General features: G+C 39.7%; 1 protein-coding gene across 2 annotated transcripts in view; it reads left to right on the forward strand.

Moving 5' to 3' along the window:
• The first annotated feature begins 16,282 nt into the window (after positions 1 to 16,282).
• Positions 16,283 to 18,798, forward strand: part of LOC120895118 (putative tyramine receptor 2) — a 38,683-nt gene continuing 36,167 nt past the window's right edge. Inside the window, exon 1 of one of the 2 annotated variants that reach the window (XM_040298151.1) lies at positions 16,283 to 17,400. The gene's annotated coding sequence lies outside the window, so the exon portion shown is untranslated. The remainder of the gene's footprint in view (positions 17,401 to 18,798) is intronic. The other variant, XM_040298153.1, reaches the window with a different exon arrangement.

Raw genomic sequence — 18,798 nt, forward strand, 5'->3', positions numbered from 1 at the left:
CTGAATTGTTTTTTTAATTCATTTCATTTATATATTTATTTAAATCAAAGTTATCGTACAGATGCCTAAATAACTAAATGCTTACAATGTGCATGTTTAAAATAAGGCCTATCTACATGTTTTGTATTCGTTGTAGTTGCATCCGTACTAATAAAGGGGTTTCGAGGATTATATAGACATATTCAGGGTGTTGTAGTTTTGTTCAGGCGTATAATAGACTCTTTTAGCGAGATAAAGTATTGTTCTGAAGTAGGCGTCGACAAGTTCAGCGATACTGTTATGAGGTCATTTGTTTTGTTTACACCCTGTGCCGCAGTGTTCAATTTTTCATTCCTAATTGTCCTAAAAGCAGCAAATAATCATTCCCGAAGGTATTTAATGCATAAATTAGTTGATACTAACATTTTTTTTTCGAAATACATTTGAATGAAGCATTTTTTTCTTCGTAGGATAAAACTTGGTTAAAGTTATTGAACTGGTAACTATTAAAATTGTATAATGTTTTCGTTAATGGCAATCAAAATAATACATCTTCTTTTTGGTGTAACGGCTCATGCCGGTCTAAGCAGACTTTTGACACTTATTAGTACAATGCTGCTAGATGGCCAGTCTTTGATACGGGAGGACGATCCGGATGGGAATCGATGCTAGTTGGCCATGTAGAAGTCAACGCATTTATCAAAGAGACACCATTATAAGTTGATGAAGCGTAACAATTTTACATGTTTAGATATTACATTGAGATATGAGAAAATATGAGAAACTTATGAGTGAAATTGATTAATCTAGTTTATTTTAGATTGTTTTATTTTTCGTTAAACATAACAGCTTATTCACAGAAAGGGATCTTATTCTAACATAACAAAAATATCTTCTTTACTAGCTTAAAACTATTTTATGTCTTGCTTTTCAAATGGTATTTATCTATATCACTGGTGAAATTCTCGTTATAAATAAATATTAAAGAATTGATAAACATTTACATTATTTTAGTGCTTTTTTCTTTGTTTATATTATTCACATCTGACTTGATGAGACATTATTCGTCATAATACAAGAGGTCGCTACGAGCACGGCTTTTCGTAGTGGAAACAATTGTTACACGCAATGTAAACAAATAGAGAAAAATTTATTGTACCAAACCAAAAGCTCGTTGAGTGACGAATAAAAGCTCGCTCTCAAGCTTATTTTCACATTCATTGTATGCAAGATTGTGTGCGAGAAAGGGTATTTTTGACAACAAAATCAACATATCAATACAGCTCGTCAGTTTCGTGTCATTCAAATGGAGACGCCTAGTCGTTAAGTCAAACAATTATGTTATGATTCGGAAATGAAATCAACTCATAGGCCGGTTTTATCGAAGGAAAGAAATAAACATGACAAAATTTTCGAGAAAATGGAAATTTGCATGAAAAAAACTTAATCGAAATGGCTGCATCAAACACTATTAAATTGTTGATATTTTTTTTAAATTATCTGTTCAATTATTATCATGAAACGTTATTCATGGACTGGATGGAATATGGAGAGCTCGGCACTTACGAGAGTTTAACTCATGGTGGGCAGTGTATTAGATCACACGTCTTCCGGACTGCCGAAATAACAATAACCTAGGGTAAAAGTAAATAATAACAACAACTACCCGAACAAAATACGAATGAGTAGTTCCAAGTAAAAGTAAATGTTATTTGAAATGATATTTGCACCGTTTGTACTGTGTCTTTCTGATAAAGAATTTTAAAATTAAAAAGCAAATAGTAAATATGATAAGGTACTCTAGAGTCAGGTTTAACAATAAAATATCATATCAAGCAAAACCTATTTTTTGTATTGTAAAATGGACCATAACGCATTATCTGTTGAGTAAAGAAAATCTCCATCTATAATTCTTTAAAACAGTAACTTGACACTCTGTAGCATTCATTCAATCGGAAACAAATTTTGTGAATTATTTATAGGTACAGTATACTTAATTTGCTCTCGAACACAAATTATGTTTTCTATTCTAAACTATGTTGAAATTAAATGCTTAAAATTGGCATCACTTTCAGTTGCAATAGTTCAGTTCTTTTGCCGTTAAAGTAATGGCTGCTCTTGATTCATACTTTCATTCCCGACGACAGCTTCTGAGAAGTTGAAGCAAGCATTTCTGACGATACAATAACAGAAATGCTTTCGCCTGTTTACTTGCTGTTCCCGGTTGACCGGTAATTTGTAGGATTTATTTGTTTTTTATTTGGGAAATAAACTAACTTTTACTTGAGAGAGTGAATACGTTGCTACCAATAATACCCGTGCTTTAGTCAAACCATAGCCTACAAAAGCTTCAATTGAGTACAGCCAGGGCACGAACATATTTCGTATTTTAAACTCGAGGTGCCCAAAACAACCTGCACAAAAGGGATTTTAACTGACGAAACACTCGCTTCGTTGTGCTGCAATATGTCTGCGATCGTGTTGTTATGCCCCGAAGGATAAATTGTTGGGGGAATGGCTTCGATGGAACGCGAGTGGCGAAGCACTTTGGCAAAGAGTGAAGCTCTCACTACTCCCTTACGGATAATTAAAGCGCGACGCCAATCATCGCCAAAAGATTCGACAGCCTTGCGTAAACGAGATGAGGTTTTGAAAATATCGAAGTAAAACATATTCATCGAAGTAAACATTTAGCTGGGAACAGTAAAGCTTGATATCGTAATTGGCTCAAACTAAAGTTGAATTGATTTTAGTTAAAGATGAATAATTCATTATTGATAATGCCAAAATTGTTTCTTCACTTTATTGAAATATGCAACAGTAAAACATGTGCTAGTGAAATTCGTGTCATAAGATTACAACTAAATTAAAATACATAAATACAACAGACTCTTACTTCAAACCCAGATGACTTATGGTCGCCGTGCTTTTCTTTGCTAATATTCCACTTTACACGATAAACAAGTGCTATCGAGTGATCGTCTAGCCTGCTTGGTCACCGTTTAGTTGCAGTAAAACTTCTAAAGCTGCGGCTGGACTCGGGCACTGTGTGTTGGAGCGTTTGATTTGAATGAAAAGCAAGACAGCGCTATAATCTCATTACAGTTTTATTGCATTAGTTTGTTTGCCGTCGTTAAAAGGTCGAATCGACCTGAACCGGAAGCTAGGTTCTCCCGAGGGTTGAAAACGAAACGGACGCCTCTCGTTTTCCAGCCGCACAATCAGCCGCTCGTCGGTGCTGTTTGCCACGCCAGTGTGTGGCATCGTCCAGTTCAAACAATGGGGGCAGGGGACACGCTTGATGGAAAACTAAGCGTACGATAATCAATCATCATAAAACTTCTATCCTCCTGAACGGTGCAGCAAGGTGTACTACACTGACGTATTGGGAGTTTCTCCACCGTCACGTTCGGTTGAAGGTGCGCGCCGTAGAACAGCATGAAAGGAAGCGTCAAGCAATTAGACGTCCAGAAAGGTTCAACTGGCATGAGAATACAGAAAAATTTCTTTCACCAGCTACCAATTACGGAGTGGCAATGTGGGAGTGGATATGAACACAGAAAATTGTTCGGCGCGTTCATTGTGCAGACAAGTGGTATGCATAAAGCTATGCGACTGCTGGCACAATGAACTGTTACCGGCGCTTTACAATGTTAGTGCCCTTCATCTTACGGCAAGGGTTTGGAGTAGTGTTGGCCGTTCCGGTCCGAACCTAGTAAAAAAGTTCCGTTCTTTATGTAGGCCGTTCCGTTCCGATCCTTTATACAAAATCGTTCCGTTCCGTTCATTCCGTTCATTCCGTTCTTTCCGTTCATTTCGTTCCGTTCCGTTCATTCCGTTCATTCCGTTCCGTTCCGATCATTCCGTACATTCCGTTCCGTTCCGTTCATTTCGTTCTTTGCGTTTATTCCGTTCTTTCCGTTCATTCCGTTCCGTTCACTCCGTTCCGTTCCGGTTTTTGCCGCTTCAATATTGTTAGCAAGGTGCTATCGTTCGTTCGTTCCGTTCTTTGAAAAACCGGCTTTGTCCGGCTGTTGCTTGCTGCATGCAAGATAACTGTTCACTCTTTCTCGCATACAGTATGTGTTGCCTGTGCACTCTCCCATGCTCACAGGAATATTCATCGCACTTCGTCGCGTATCGTTTATAAAAATCGTGATAAGCGAAACCAAAAAGGGTGTTGCATTTGGTATTATGGTGCAATTTGTAACATCTATTCTACTTTTTGTTATAATTTAGCTAGTCTAAACTAGACAAATAACTATTATAAAATTTAAATTAGTACTCATATGGCAGAACGGGTTGGAAAAGATGTATTATGATATGCGAGTATGAACAACGAAAAATAAAATATATTTATTTTTTATGCCACGATGTCCACATGATCTTGGCACTCGGCATGATTCCAATATTTGGCCATTCGATTTGAAGCATTCTGTTCCATTCGACAACCGTTTGAGTGCCCCAACCCCCCCCCCCCGAAGACAGTTTGGCTTCTAAGCTCTGGGTCGGTTCTTTTGCACCCCAGGTTCACGTTTCGTTCTTTTTGAAAAATGAACTAGTTCCGTTCCGTTCCTTTTTTTAACGAAATTCCCAACACTAGTTTGGAGTCCATCGACGGAGATATAAAAACGATGGTGTTGATTGTGGTAAATTTAATGTTTTCTTTGTATGTTTTCATCCTACGCATTCGCTTCACTGGCTCACCTTTGCGGACTATGCGGAATAATGGAAAGCTCTGAGAATCGTAAATGACGCTACTGGATAGAGCAAAAGCATCTAATTTAAATTGTTTCTACGCAACACAGCAATTGCCACGTTTAAGACGTTGAATCCATCGAAATACAGAATCTTTGTTTATATAAGACTACATTGCACTAATTGTTTATATGAGATATCCTTTATATTTATGTATTTATTTTGAGAATATTTTATATCGGATAACATTGATCCGTTATGAGCAAACAATATTCTAAAGCATTATTTTGAGTCGATCTCAACATGTTTCATTGTGAACCCCGTAGTAGATTATTATTTAAAAAAAAACAGGCGTTTTTCGCGCTATCTTTGTATTAAAGTTTATTTACATAGATATAACAACACATAGAAAAAAACCATTATTTGTCTCGAGTTTAGAGGAAAGTGTGACTTTTCGTCTTTTCCTTAGCCTCGGAATTGTTTGTGACGAATCTGCCCGATCGCCGTTAAACGCTGACCATACTTAACTCACACAGTAAAAATGTAAAAAAAGATTTATAAATACGACCGAGCGGTTCTCCTATAACAAAACAAACCCATATGGAAATGTAACTTCAACCTCATTTGAACATATATTTATAAGCTTCCTTTTTAGCTTATTCTTCTGAGTAGTGAGGTAAGCTAGCCATTATTTAGAAACTCCAAAAATAACTTATGATTATCCTATCAGTAATCTAAACACTCTAGCCACTGGACCGGTGGTCTAGTCGTCAACTCATACGATTTAACAACATGTCCGTCATGGGTTCAAGCCCCAAATGGACCGTTCCCCCCATACGCAGGACTGACTCATGCTATGTGTAATCAGTAAGTCACTGAACACCAAGACCACTAGTGTTACAGGCAGGCAGTTTCTCTTAATACGACGGCTTACTTATTCTTATTTACATTACAACAGACTGTCTTATTCATATTATACTTTTTTCAACGTTACTATGTGCATCCATTACTACAACGGATTGTTTCAGCACATTTGCTAGCCATCACACTAATTTCACTTAACACGACGCTCATGATAGCTGCTGATTAAACCATTTGAGATAATGGCGAAACTTGCGTTTAGCTTACCGGGACAACTTTGCCAGAATTCTACCACAAGTGAGCAAAAAAAATAAAACAAAACCTCAGCACACACTCTACCAACAATTGTAAACTTGCAGCATCGCATTCCTACGTCTTTCCTGGTCGGTGGATCGAGCCGGCCTCAAACATGGTGAACATACAACCCACACATCACACCACGGCACACTCTTCCTCATCCATAGCTATGCTTATTACGGCTGCCTCAAAAACTTTGCTCGGCAAGCGACAACCGTAACGGTGGCATGTGGGAATTTGTTTGACAAAAACTGGGTGATACGAACATATGTAACATTTGTCGGGAGTTTTTTTTTGTCAACCTGCATGATAAAGACGGTAGAGAACAGTATGATGTGCGTGCTGCAGGAGTAACTTGCCATTTTTGTGCACTGATTGGATCGCTAGAGTTTAGTTGTACCGCAGCCATTGTAAGAGAAAAGTATATTAATTTTAGGTACTTATAAGCATGATTTAAATATTTGCAAACAAATGGTACCAAAACTTTAGTTATATTTAAGAAAACGAGAAATTATTTTAATCATACAACATGGAATAAAGTCAACAATTTTTTTACCATAATTGCTTTGCTGTTTCAATAAAAAACACGACCCAGTCAGGGTTAAACCAGCAAAAATCGCTATACGTAAAGCACCTACACCAGACCAGCATTATGTAGTGCTGCCCCAGCCGTGTATATGCTTTGCTATCTACAGATGATAAAACATCAACCAGTGTGCACAGCGTGCGTGGACGGTTTTGGTTGTTGCTCGTTTTTTACATTAAGCTTTGCTTTTAACATCACGTTTAAGCACACGCAGACCCTCATAAAATATGCTTCACGATGCTTTTGCAGCTCCCACATTGGCATCCCCCGTGCAGTCTTCAACTTCTCATTTAGCTTTATCACATCGTTTAATCTCCTGTACGCAGAGTCTGATGCCAGTTGGAGGATGATTTACGTCTAGCGCCATGTTTCGCAGACAAAAACTCTAAAACTGGGAAGAAGACGCGGATGATACGGAAAGGTGCACGTGAAAACAGCTCTACCGATTTATCTCTGCGACGGAGAAATGGCAACGGGGGGGAAATATAAAAAACGAACGCCAAAGAAGTGTGTAAAGTTCAGGAAAAGGCAAAACAGGCTACCGCAATCATTCGGTTGATGCACCGATTACTGGGGAATCTCAGGTTTTTTTTAATTCTTACGAGTGGTTATTTCCATGGCAAACAACGGGTACCATTAGTGCAGCGAAAGGACAGCCGTAGAAACACTTGCACTGGAAGTGCTGTGTATAGATTTTTTTCAACATTAAGATTCCTCCGGTGAAAAACTGAAGCATGTGTTGATGGTCGGTCGTATTGTGTGTTGTCTCGGTGGAATAACTCTTCTCTTTCCGCTGCAATCGGGTCACATCGTTCAATAAGAGCAATTAACATTTCGCTAACTTTACGACCACTCGACTGTCCTTCCACTAAAGCGAGTGCGCCCACCACTCGGACGCTTTACAGCCGTGTCAAAGCAGTAATACCGAAACCAGTGTAACTTAATGGACTATTCATGAAAATGTTCGTCGCTTTCGGTAGACGGCGGTCGGTTAAGGTGCAGGTGATTCCACCCACAATACCTCACTTCACCAAGTGGGTGGCGCCGGTCGTTCCACGGAACCGGCAGTGTGCTCCACGGTCCAAAGCAAGTTCAAACATTTTATGGCAGCAATCAAATCATGCACTGCATTCGTTAATGATGACATTATACTTTACCTTTGCCACGCTTCTTAGATAGCTTTGCCGGATGAAACGAGACGGTCTTACTTCTCCTTTTTAAAGCTGACATTTTATAGCACACTACATAGTGCAAATAATTTATCACCCGACTACGGTCGGCAAGCATCTCGAGGGCACTTTTCTTTGCGCGAAAGCTTACGCGAATGTTACATTTAACCGTCACACTTTCGTTTTTTGTGTGATAAAGCTATTGCACGGCGCTTAGTTTATATTTCTGCTCCAGGCGAAACGACGAAACGCAAACGTATCATGTGTGCATTAAGCAAAGCCTCTTTCCTAGCGCACCGGGCGCAAGGAAATCGTAATCAACCGCACACAAAAGCCTAAGCAGACTCACGGAAACAGGACCCGAGGACGACGGTTGGTTGGGAAGCTTGCCGCACCAGAAAGGAAAACATTTGCGTGAGTTTGTCTTGGCAAGGAAAAGCTTACAAGCCACTAAGCGGACGCTTCTTCGCTCAAGACGCTTCGCCCGGCGTGAGCTACAAGAGCAAGCTCGACAAACCGGGCAGGCAAAAGGACACACCAGCAGCAACCACAGCAGGGCTTCTAGGGGAGCAAAACAAGGTAGCTTTTATGCCAAGAGCAATCGAATTAACCGAGATTCAATTACCGTGCTGCATGCGATGGCACCTTTTCGCCCGGGCAAGGCCACCTAGATACACACCTGCACCTGCTGGGCAAGGATGCAGGCTTCGATCGAGAGGGGTGCATCCCTTTAGTGCAATAGCATGCGACCGAGCGTCTTCGGGAGTGGGTGTGATATCATTCAATTTTATTGCCCCTTCTCTCACCTGCCAATAAAACGGGAAGCGTGATGTCGAGATCGAATCGCAACGCAACGCCTTCGGGATATCGGCCGGGCTCGAGCAAAAAGGGAAGCTCGCAGAAAGTAGCTGAAATAAATAATGCTTCTCTTTAGACGTACAGCTTCAAATGCTTGAGCACGATGCGCGAGTTGGTAGTTGGAAGAGGGTTTCAAACAATTTCACACAAGGTTCCGGAACGGTCTGTTTCATTCTTTGCGTAAGCGGCACGTTTGTAAGGTGCTACCCATTGAAAGGAAAATATAATTTCCCGCAACGATGATGCAGCTGATGCGAGCTGTTTTTATGTTTTGTTCGGCTGACTCAAGCCCTGTTTAACAGCTCACTCTCTCTCTCTACTGTCCGGTAACAGTAATAAGGGAAAAGAAAAATTGTATTACATCCGATCATCCATTAGCTTTAGACTAGTTACTCACAACGAACTTTCTTCTGCCAGGTGGGTTGATGAAATATTAACACTGGGGAATGAAGCAATCAGAACTAAAATATTATTCCTTTTTTAGCAAAGTGAAGCTTTGTAGTCCACCATTTAAATTATAAGCCATTTTTACGAGTGAAATCCCGTTTCTGTTCTTCTGAAACCATAGCGCTATATCATGGGTTTGCTATGCGAAAAATTGCTTACCCTATGGTCGTTCCATTTAAACTCCACTGAATGGTTGAGCAAGAAAGAAATATAAAAAAAGGAATGTTCGAACTCAGTTTACATTTGTGTAACTGGCTGGTCCAAGCATAACTTTGAATACGCAATAAATAAACTTTGGTCCTTTCAAACTGGAACAAACAAAGCGTTCAAATAGGTACAGCATGAGCATGAACCCGCACGTACTGTGAGATACAGGACGAGCAGTGCCAACAACGGACACCCATGAGCTGAAAAAGTTCACTAAAGAGATTCAAAACGGCTCAATGTGAATGTTGGCGAAAGAAAATTAAAAGCATGACAAGTTCAAGCACAGAACAAAAGCGTAAGCGCTACGCATCCCTGCCACTCAATGGTAGCCACACTAATGTGAACCATGTTCGATGCTAAAGTGGTGGAAATGTTGCCTGGAATGGTACGATGGAAACTGGAACAAAGCGTAACGTCAGCTACTTCTTCCCATATCTCTTGCGATGCGGAAGAAATTGTAAGACAACATGGAGGACAGAACCAAATCACAAAACGCACTAGAAGCATCCTAAGCGTATGAAGGGCATAAGTTTCTCAATTTACGATGCACAACCATTTCCTCCTGACATACTGGTAAATAAGGAGCAAACGGGATTTTTATTCTTCTCGCTGAGCACGAACTAAAATGCTAGGGTCTGGAAGTTTATTTAAATTGAAAAAAATATGTTTATTGCTCTTCCTTTTTTTTGCAAGGGTGCAAACTACACCAATAACGTTTCGCACTGCTTGGTGCAGTTATTTAATGATGAATTAATGCTAATTAAAAAGTGATTTCCACCGTCGATTGTTAGAAAAGTTTGTACTTTAACAACTTGCAATTTAAAGAGATGCAGTGTATCATTACACCAGAAAAGAAAAAAAACATACTTGCAGACAAATTTGAGTTGTAAATAATTTTATAACGGCCAAGAAGTTAAGGGCAGAACTATTCTTTCATACGAGTCATGCTTCATTCATCAATTCTGGTCATCTTGTAAGGTTAGGTTGTTAAGTACTATACAGAAAACATTATTAGTACAACTGAGCGTATCTACTCTTGATTCATGTAACGAGGTCATTGTGGTGGCTTTGTCCTTTCATATATGTGAAATAGGGATATTTTAAAAATCTTTACAACATTTACCGCTCGAGCATTGACAAGTGTGAGAATGAAAACGAAAATAAAAGGATTTATAGACTATTTACCTAAAAAGGCTCAATTTAAAAATATCTATACCTCAAACTATAGCTAACCAAACTTGCGAACGAGTAAATAGGTGCCCTCAAACAATATGGTTTCTGCTCGAAAATCTTCTATCATGCAATGTTTTTCCTGGAGGAGGAGAAAAGTTGAAATCTTTAAATGTGTTTTAATATTGGTTCACAGACGTTGTCGTAAAATTTAGTGGGGGGGGGGGGGGGGGTGATTATAAAACAAGTGTAATTAGATAGAATATGCTATTAAGTCGTTTAGTATTCGTTTGAAACTTTTAACGTAATAATCGAAGGTTTTTTTAAAGACATAAATGAGACAAAATTGGTAATTTTTTATTTCTTACTCTGACGCTACTTATGGGCCCAGTAGAGATGGAGTGAAATGAAATATGATTTTTGATTTTATTGCACTCATTTATTACCAAAATGTTGTATGTTATGAACAAATGGAATCCATGAAATCTTACTCCAGTTGAAGTACAAATAAATAATGATGAATCCTTATATTTACATTGATGTTGATTAAGCCGGTCTCGTGGTACAGTCGTCAACTCGTACGAGTTAACAACATGCCCGTCATGGGTTCAAGCCCAAAATAGACCATGGCGCCATACGTAGGACTGACTATCCTGCTATGGGGGGTAATCCATAAGTCACTGAAAGCCAACCCCACAAGTGGTACAGACAGGCCTTGACCGACAACGGTTGTAGAGCCAAAAAGAAGAAGAAGAAGAAGTTGATTAAGTCCCTTTAAGTATTATCTTTTGGTTTTTTTGTTCCTAATAATACATAGGGGAAGGTAGGTAAAGACGGACACTGCGGGTAAGATGGACACTTCTCATAAATGCATAAAGAAGGCAATTTTCAAAAAATTAACAATGCAGCATCCTAACTAAAAGTTAAACAACACCAAATCCAAATCCAATAAATTAATCCAATAAAAAAATAAATCCAATTATGTTTAAATCCAATAAAAAAATAAATTTTAAATCGTGTGCACCCTTGTGGATCTAATTTGACTACTGCGGATCTTAAGCTCTACAACTTAATGAAAAAATTGACGAAAGAATGAGAATGAAAGCAATACAAAATATTGTTTTCTGGTGGTTTAAACATCCTGACACCAAAGCGGGAAAGATGGACACTTTGTTGTAGGGAAAGATGGACACCAAATTTATTGATTTATTTTACTTCTTATTTCAATTGATGATGAATCATTTTCTTCCAATACCTTGAATAAGGGTATTCCGAAGCTCCAATCATCGAGCCAATCAGCAACTAGAAAAAGTATTTAAATAAGCGAGAATTGAAACACCGGTCAAAATAGTAGCCATTCGTTATGCTATTACTCGCTCGGCGCTGATGAGGCACTTCGCGAACCCCAATATCTTGCCAAGTGTTGGACAACTTTATTCAACAAAAAGAGGAAACACTGATATGAAATCGTTCAGGAATAGATGAGAAAATTCTATGAGATTACAAATATCAAATGTTGAATTTTAACATGATGGAAAATGGCTTTAATTATTAACAAGTCCCTCAAAAAATACTGTGTTCGTGGACTTTTCGCGGAGTAATTTCCTAAAAGGAAGTTCTAGACTGTTGTTCTATAAGCTGGAACAACGTCAGCTGTTAGTACACGATAGTTCAATAATACTTTAGATGCTGCATTCTACGATATATTACAAGCGCCGCTTACAATTTCTAAATTCATGGCTGAATGAACCATCGTTGCAATTGGCCTAGAATTGGTTTATGTACGTACCAGGATGTGGAAAGCAATAGAATATGTTAAAATACTATAAACTTTTTAAATTTTTCCATCGTTTTTTATAGGTGTATATCTTACCCTTCATGGTGTCCATCTTTCCCATATCAGGTGTCCGTCTTACCCGAACATTTCAAAACTGCACGAAAAAAACCATGTTTTTCATTCATGAAAAAAACGCAAAAATTGATGAAATCTTAAAAGTTTCAACACATTTTCTGATAAAACATGAGTGTAAGATAATGTATGCACATTTTCGTGGTCGTTGCAATTATATATCTCTGGATTTTTACCATTTCCCTTAACGTCTTTACCTACCTTCCCCCACTAATTAATTTTTGTCATAACTTTTTATTTCTCTCCAAAAACAATAACTACAAAAATACCTGGAACGACCAGGTCATTTGACGATTTTACCTAATTTATGACGAATGAAATAGACAACTGTTAATCGGATAATTGCAACAATTTCACTCCACCCTATGAAATCTCGAACGAAAAAAGAATTTTCCCAAAATGGCTACACCTGATTAAAGCACGTTAATGGTCTTGTGCTTTTGTTCGGTGTAGCAAAAACAAAAACAAAACAATCAGGTTTGGTTCAGCAATCCAATAAAGAACTGTTTCGTTGACTTTTTTCTCTTGTGTTGTGTTTCTTCCGAGCTAACGCTGCCTGCTAATCGAATCATTCAGTAACAAGGATGCTGAAGTATCGTCACCCTCCCCATCTCTACCGACAGCTAATCCGGACATCCCAGGCGAAAATTCCCACCCAAACGATGCAACCAAAATCAACACACGCACTTGCAGACAGCCGGCACGGTTCTGAAAACAAAGCACTCCCAACAATGACCAAATCGTTTCTGGCAAATCATTCCACCGAAAGCATCATTGCACATGGTTCGCATGATACGGCTGTCGCCACCGCTTAGCAATACGCTTGCCAATGTATGCCGTTTGCCAAGCTCCATTTGACCTGGTGTGTTGTACCATATCCGGCATCTGTCACTTGAACTCTTCGTCTGCAACAGCGTAATTTTTTTCTTCTAATTTTGTTCAGAAGGCCAAACTTTTTTTCTAGGCAAAATAGGACACAGAGATGTTTTCTGAGAGACGACGTTGAATGACCCGTTTTTTATCTTGTCTAAATGCAACAATTATTGATGATGAAATAGTATTTTATCAATGTTCTGCAATCAACTGCGCAGGAAATTATTGATTTTTAATTAACCCCGCGTTCGGCGAACGGCTAACGCAGCAGAATAGGAAATAACGAGCAAATCTACTGTGACTCTGTCAGTACAAATCCTTCCTCGGGTCTTGGAAACAATCGTTCAAGCAATGAACATGGAATAAAGAAATAAAATAAAATCAAATCATTGTCTCCCGCACATTCAGAGGATTTTGAAGGTCGTTATAAGAGACGTTAACGAGACAAAAAAAATCCAACACAAACATTGATATTATTAGGGTTATGTTTTTTTTTGTATTTAGTTAAAAATTATCCTGGTGCAGAGAAACACACGATCACGATAACCTCCACCTGAGATACGATGAGTTTGCGAAAATGCTTTGAACTTTACATTTCCATGTGTTCTGGCGCTTAGTTGTGTAAACTAATTCGACGCTCAAACTATATTTGCTTTAAGGTTCGTTGACTCATAGGTTCGGGAGGATTTTACACAGGAAATGGAACCCGTTCACCAGAACAAACACGAACCTAACCTGTGCGGAAAGCCATCGTATTCCCATTCCCGACCCATCCCATTGGGCATCAATCATTACCGGAGCGGCGTAATTCCTTATCGTTTGTCTAAGCAATGTATCCCGTCCGGCCGGTTCTGCATACAGATAGGCACTCTTGCCCCTCGGTGTCACACTGAATGCCCCTTCGTAGAAGCTCCTCCGTTTCAGGATGGGAAAGATTATTTGCCAGCCGTACCATTAGCCGTTACCGTTCGTATCAATGGTGGTCGCTGTTTGATGGTCTTCACTGCTGGTAGGGCCTGCACAGACAGACCTCTCGGTAAGAGGACACGCTATAAACGAGCTCGTGACGAACGGAAATCATCCACAACGAAACCTCAGCTGGTTTGCTAAATTGAGTCTCAAGCCACGGCCAACTCACCGTTTCCCACACTCCACCTGGGTGGAAACCATTCGCCGAAGCTACTTTACATTTCTAGTCCATCGACTAGATCGCGCGAACGGGCACCACACCGCCGGGGTACGGTTGCGAAGCGTAGGCTGCGTAACAAACCAAGAGAAGGTTTTGCAAGGGATGATACCGTTTAAGCAGAGTGTTTAAAATTCCACGAATTCCACACCATCGGTAAGGCCGCACCCGAGAAATGGTAGGCGCGTGCAGAATGGTATCACTCCGGTGCCTTGAAACCGTCCCACACGCCAATATGACATTGCGCACATTTTCACATCTGGCTTCGCTCAGTAGGAGTGGAGCGAAGATAAAAAAAACGAATCTACCATTTGCTACATTTTTAACTCCATCCTACCCGACCACTTGGTGCCACTATCATGAACGCGAACGTGCCTGGTACAAGTATGTATCAAAGCGTTAAGTGACGCGCTCAGGGAATGGCAAACAGGCGCCCTATCTTGCAAGCAGCTATTGTGACAATATTGTGTCTCTTTGGACTACAAATACGACGTAAGAACCTAACACTCACTCTCAGCGTTAGAATGCCATAGGGGCGCTTCATTGTAGTCTTAATTAACATCAAAAGAAAATCGCACATACATTCATACGCAAATCGTCTTGCGCTAGAGTGTTGATTGGAATGAACCACTTACACGGCAAGCAGCGGAAATCGTTTTAATCCAACGAATAAACCTAGCTTCAAGCTAAATTTAAATCGGTTGCTTTTGAATGGTTTGGATTGCGTGGCTTAACAAAGCATTGTAAAAACGAACTTAATCAAATCTTACGCAACCCTTGATTTAGTCAATTGCGAGAGAGTTTTGATTTCTCATTTTGCGTACCTTTGGAAGAACGGAATTCGTGCATAATGGTTTAAATTATGAAGATTGTCGGTAATATTTCGATACAAAAAACTCGAAATATTCATGAAACACTGTACAACGCGTAAAGCCAACTAGTAAAGATTGGTTAAAAGCGTTAAACTCGAAATAGTCATTCTTCAAGAAGCGAACTAAAGCGAAAAATAAATTTAGTAAAAAGTGTTCCTTGTGTCTGTTATAATAGAGATAAAAAACCATTTGATATGATTATATGTTTCAATTTCATTGATGTAAGATTCCAATTGAATAAAAAATTATGAAATGTATCAACAAGCATAATGAGCAAATAAAATAACAATTTTTATAAGAAGACTTTACTTATTTTTATAGGGATAACTGTTTACCGAACTAGGAATATCCTTTCCCTTTCAGAATAAGTAAAAACCACGAGGGTTGAACGTCCCGGAGAAATTAAAGAACATTACGGTGAAATTTGAATTCCAACGATAACTGACCAATTACTATGATGGATGAAAAATATGTTTGGTAGCAATTTTACGATCATTTTAACTCAATCATCAATTTTCCCTTACATAATTGTTGATAGATAGTATAATCATCCAAAGCTGGAAGCTGCGGTCTCAATCGTAGATTAAGATCGAAATGAGTAAATGACGAAGAAAAAAAACCGGTGCTAAAAGATACTAGTTATCGGTAAAATAAATGACAGTGTTCCTTATAAATCGCATAGTCATGCATTAGCGCTGATTTCATTGAAACAAATTGTTCGAATGAATTTTTTTCCAACAATTTTTAAAACGAAAAAAAAAAACAGAGCGGATGCACCCTAGAGCAGGATGTAACCTGCTAAACATCAGCTCAAAACAAAAGTGGAAAATTTTGCCAAAAGAAAGGCTATCCTTTTTGCCATTGCAGTACGAACCATCGCATCTAACCCCCAAGACCTTGGGGTACGCTACACCATCCCGACGGCACGCTGTTGCTCGCTACACTTGTACGCGACTCTGCAGAGAAGATGCGTGGCGTTCTCTCACCCGAAGCTCGGGCACCAAACGCCGGTCGCATCGCAGCGGTACGACCACCGATCGGCTCTCGGCAGTGCACCGATCTCGGCTGCCGAAAGGCGCGTTCACGAGCGTACGCTGGCCTGCCCGTATCCGTAGCGGTACATCCGCACCGAGCAGCAGCTATCAATCGCGTTCAGTTCTAACCGAACGCTCGTCCGATTCACTGGTCCCGTGTGCACGCCAAACCCGTTCCTCTGGCTAGCATCGCGCCGCGTGCGAACCGCGAAAAGGGCAACCCTTTGCCATTGACTCCAGTTTGGCGGGCAGCGTCCGGTTTCGCATCATTTCGCTGCTAGAACAGTCTCCCCGGGGATGGAGTTTTGTAGTAAGCGGATGTGGATGTCGAGTGTTTGAGTGATAGTGTGCCCCGAGGCCAACGAGATCACTCCCTGTACAAGTGTGTGTGTCTGTGAACGTGCGTCCATCCGAAACCGACCAGAACGGTCTTACCCACCAGCGCTTTACCCGTGCGGATGTGAAGCTGCGTGTGACAACGGTTTGCTCATAAGTCAAACAGAACCACAATAGCACACACAACAACAGCTAAAAAGGTGCGAAACTTTCAGACCTATCCCACTTGCACCCGTGGGGCACCCTAGGGGCAGTTTGGGAGGCTGAAGGTGTGGCGATGCTTGGGCAGGTGATTAAGTGTGCCGACGAAGGGCAGGCGGTGCGGCAAGCGCTCGGTCCGATGATGGGTGTAGATCAATAAACAAACAAGACGCCAGCCGTTTCGGATCATCCGTCAGAGCGCGTGTTGAATCGCACTAATGACTACATCGATGTGCTCGGTAAATTGCTTTTATTCGTGTGTATGTGGTTGTGTGTATGTGCGATTGTGAATGGGTTTCTATTACCCAGTTGTGTGTCTCGTTTACTTGGCTTTCTAGCTTTTTCATGATCACCGGGAACGATCGTACCAAACGCACCCGTGGCAGTAAAATATTCTGGGTGCGAAAATGCATCAGCTACACTATCGGTAGAATAGTGTGCTTTGTAACTGGGACTACTGAAACGAATCTAAATTCCAATCTTAGAACCATTAAGCGACTGCTTTGCCTTGCACAGCGTAATGTTGGCAAAGTAACCGAAAACTTCCAATACAATCCAATACAATCATTCCGCCGGAGTTGGTGCTTGTTTTTAGTGGGAGAAAGTGCTCAGCCTCTTACCCGAGCCTTACCCAGGCAAAGTTGATAAAATATGGCCGTGGCAAAAGTTTCCAGAGCTTTCGAGCGAATACTTACGTCTGCCAGCTTTAAGTGAACGGTAAGTGTGCAGAAGGCGCAAGTGCATTAATTACGGCAGTGAGAGGAAAATCGTAATGCGCCCATAATATTGTTTGTTTCCATTCTGATCTGACAGTTAAGCTACAAATTCTCTGCCACATGGCAGCAGAAAATGGCTTGAGGGCAATAAGATTTATGCTTGATTTGTTTGAAAAACACTGTAATTTATGTGTGAAGCTTTGACATTTATTAAAACAACACATATTTACAATACCAATTATATATATAAACAACACAGCAAGACTTTTCATAAGCCATTTTGATGACAAAGCTAACAAACTGGCTCATTGATAGGGACTCATAAAGATCGTCTTATTCCATTATTTTTTACATCATTGTAATGATAAAATGTTTGAATTTCATACAACTTAAAAGATTTATTTTTTTATTATGATAACTCTGTGATGTTAGTTAATGAGCTGATAATAATATGTCCATGATATGAAGTTTTTAACTAACAACAAAATCTCAAATCAAATAATTTTGAAAATCAAAAACATGTTCTACGTAATATAGTTTTCCAACTCCCCGACTTCACTTTTATCCCTGAAGTTGTTACCCACAGGATTGCTTTTTGAATAAATAGCCGATGCTATTTAAGTGTTCTTTGATGACACATAAGAAAAATTACGCATTAAAGTCTCTAAGAGTTTAATTGAGCCTCGAAGAAATGTACGAAGGCCAAAGCTTTATTGAGAATAAAGCTTTATTGAGAATTAATAATCAGTGATCAGTGACAGTGATAGTGATCATCAAAATTTAAATATCATAATTGTCCGCTATATTAAGCGTACCAACTTCTTCATGGATATAGGTACATAATTAATAGATGCTGATTAGGTCAATTTGCTGCAGTAATAGCGGTCAATCCATAATGAGGTAAAAGAAAACATTGTAATTAAAAAGTGTTCTCCTGAATTAAAACCAATTTCTAGAAAAAAAACTTGGTTCGTTCAGACTCTGAATAGAACAATCCTTTCAGTCCTGGGCACCTTTCGCCGAACTGATTATCTCGGCTGCTTTACGTTATCAATAATGCAGCTTACGTATAACGCCGCTTTTCTAGGTAAGCAGCAGTGCTACAGGTAAAGCATCGAACAAAAGCTTTTCTTTAATTAGCTTTAAGGGATTTCAGGCCTATCAAGACAACATAATTTGTGTTCCCATGAATCGTTTCCCCAGGATACTGTTCGTGCTGGTACGTGTTCGTGTAACTTTGCCTACGCTTAATCGTCTGCATGCTCGAGGGGAAAATATTTTCCAGCTCAGATTGGATGTTGTGTACTGTCACCAAGATTTAGCAACAAACAAAAAAAAAAGAAAGATAAGACCAAAACCGCCACGACCAAAGGTGCAAGAATGACGAGACATTTCATAA

Source organism: Anopheles arabiensis, chromosome 2, assembly GCF_016920715.1.
Source record: "Anopheles arabiensis isolate DONGOLA chromosome 2, AaraD3, whole genome shotgun sequence".
Lineage (NCBI taxonomy): Eukaryota > Metazoa > Arthropoda > Insecta > Diptera > Culicidae > Anopheles > Anopheles arabiensis.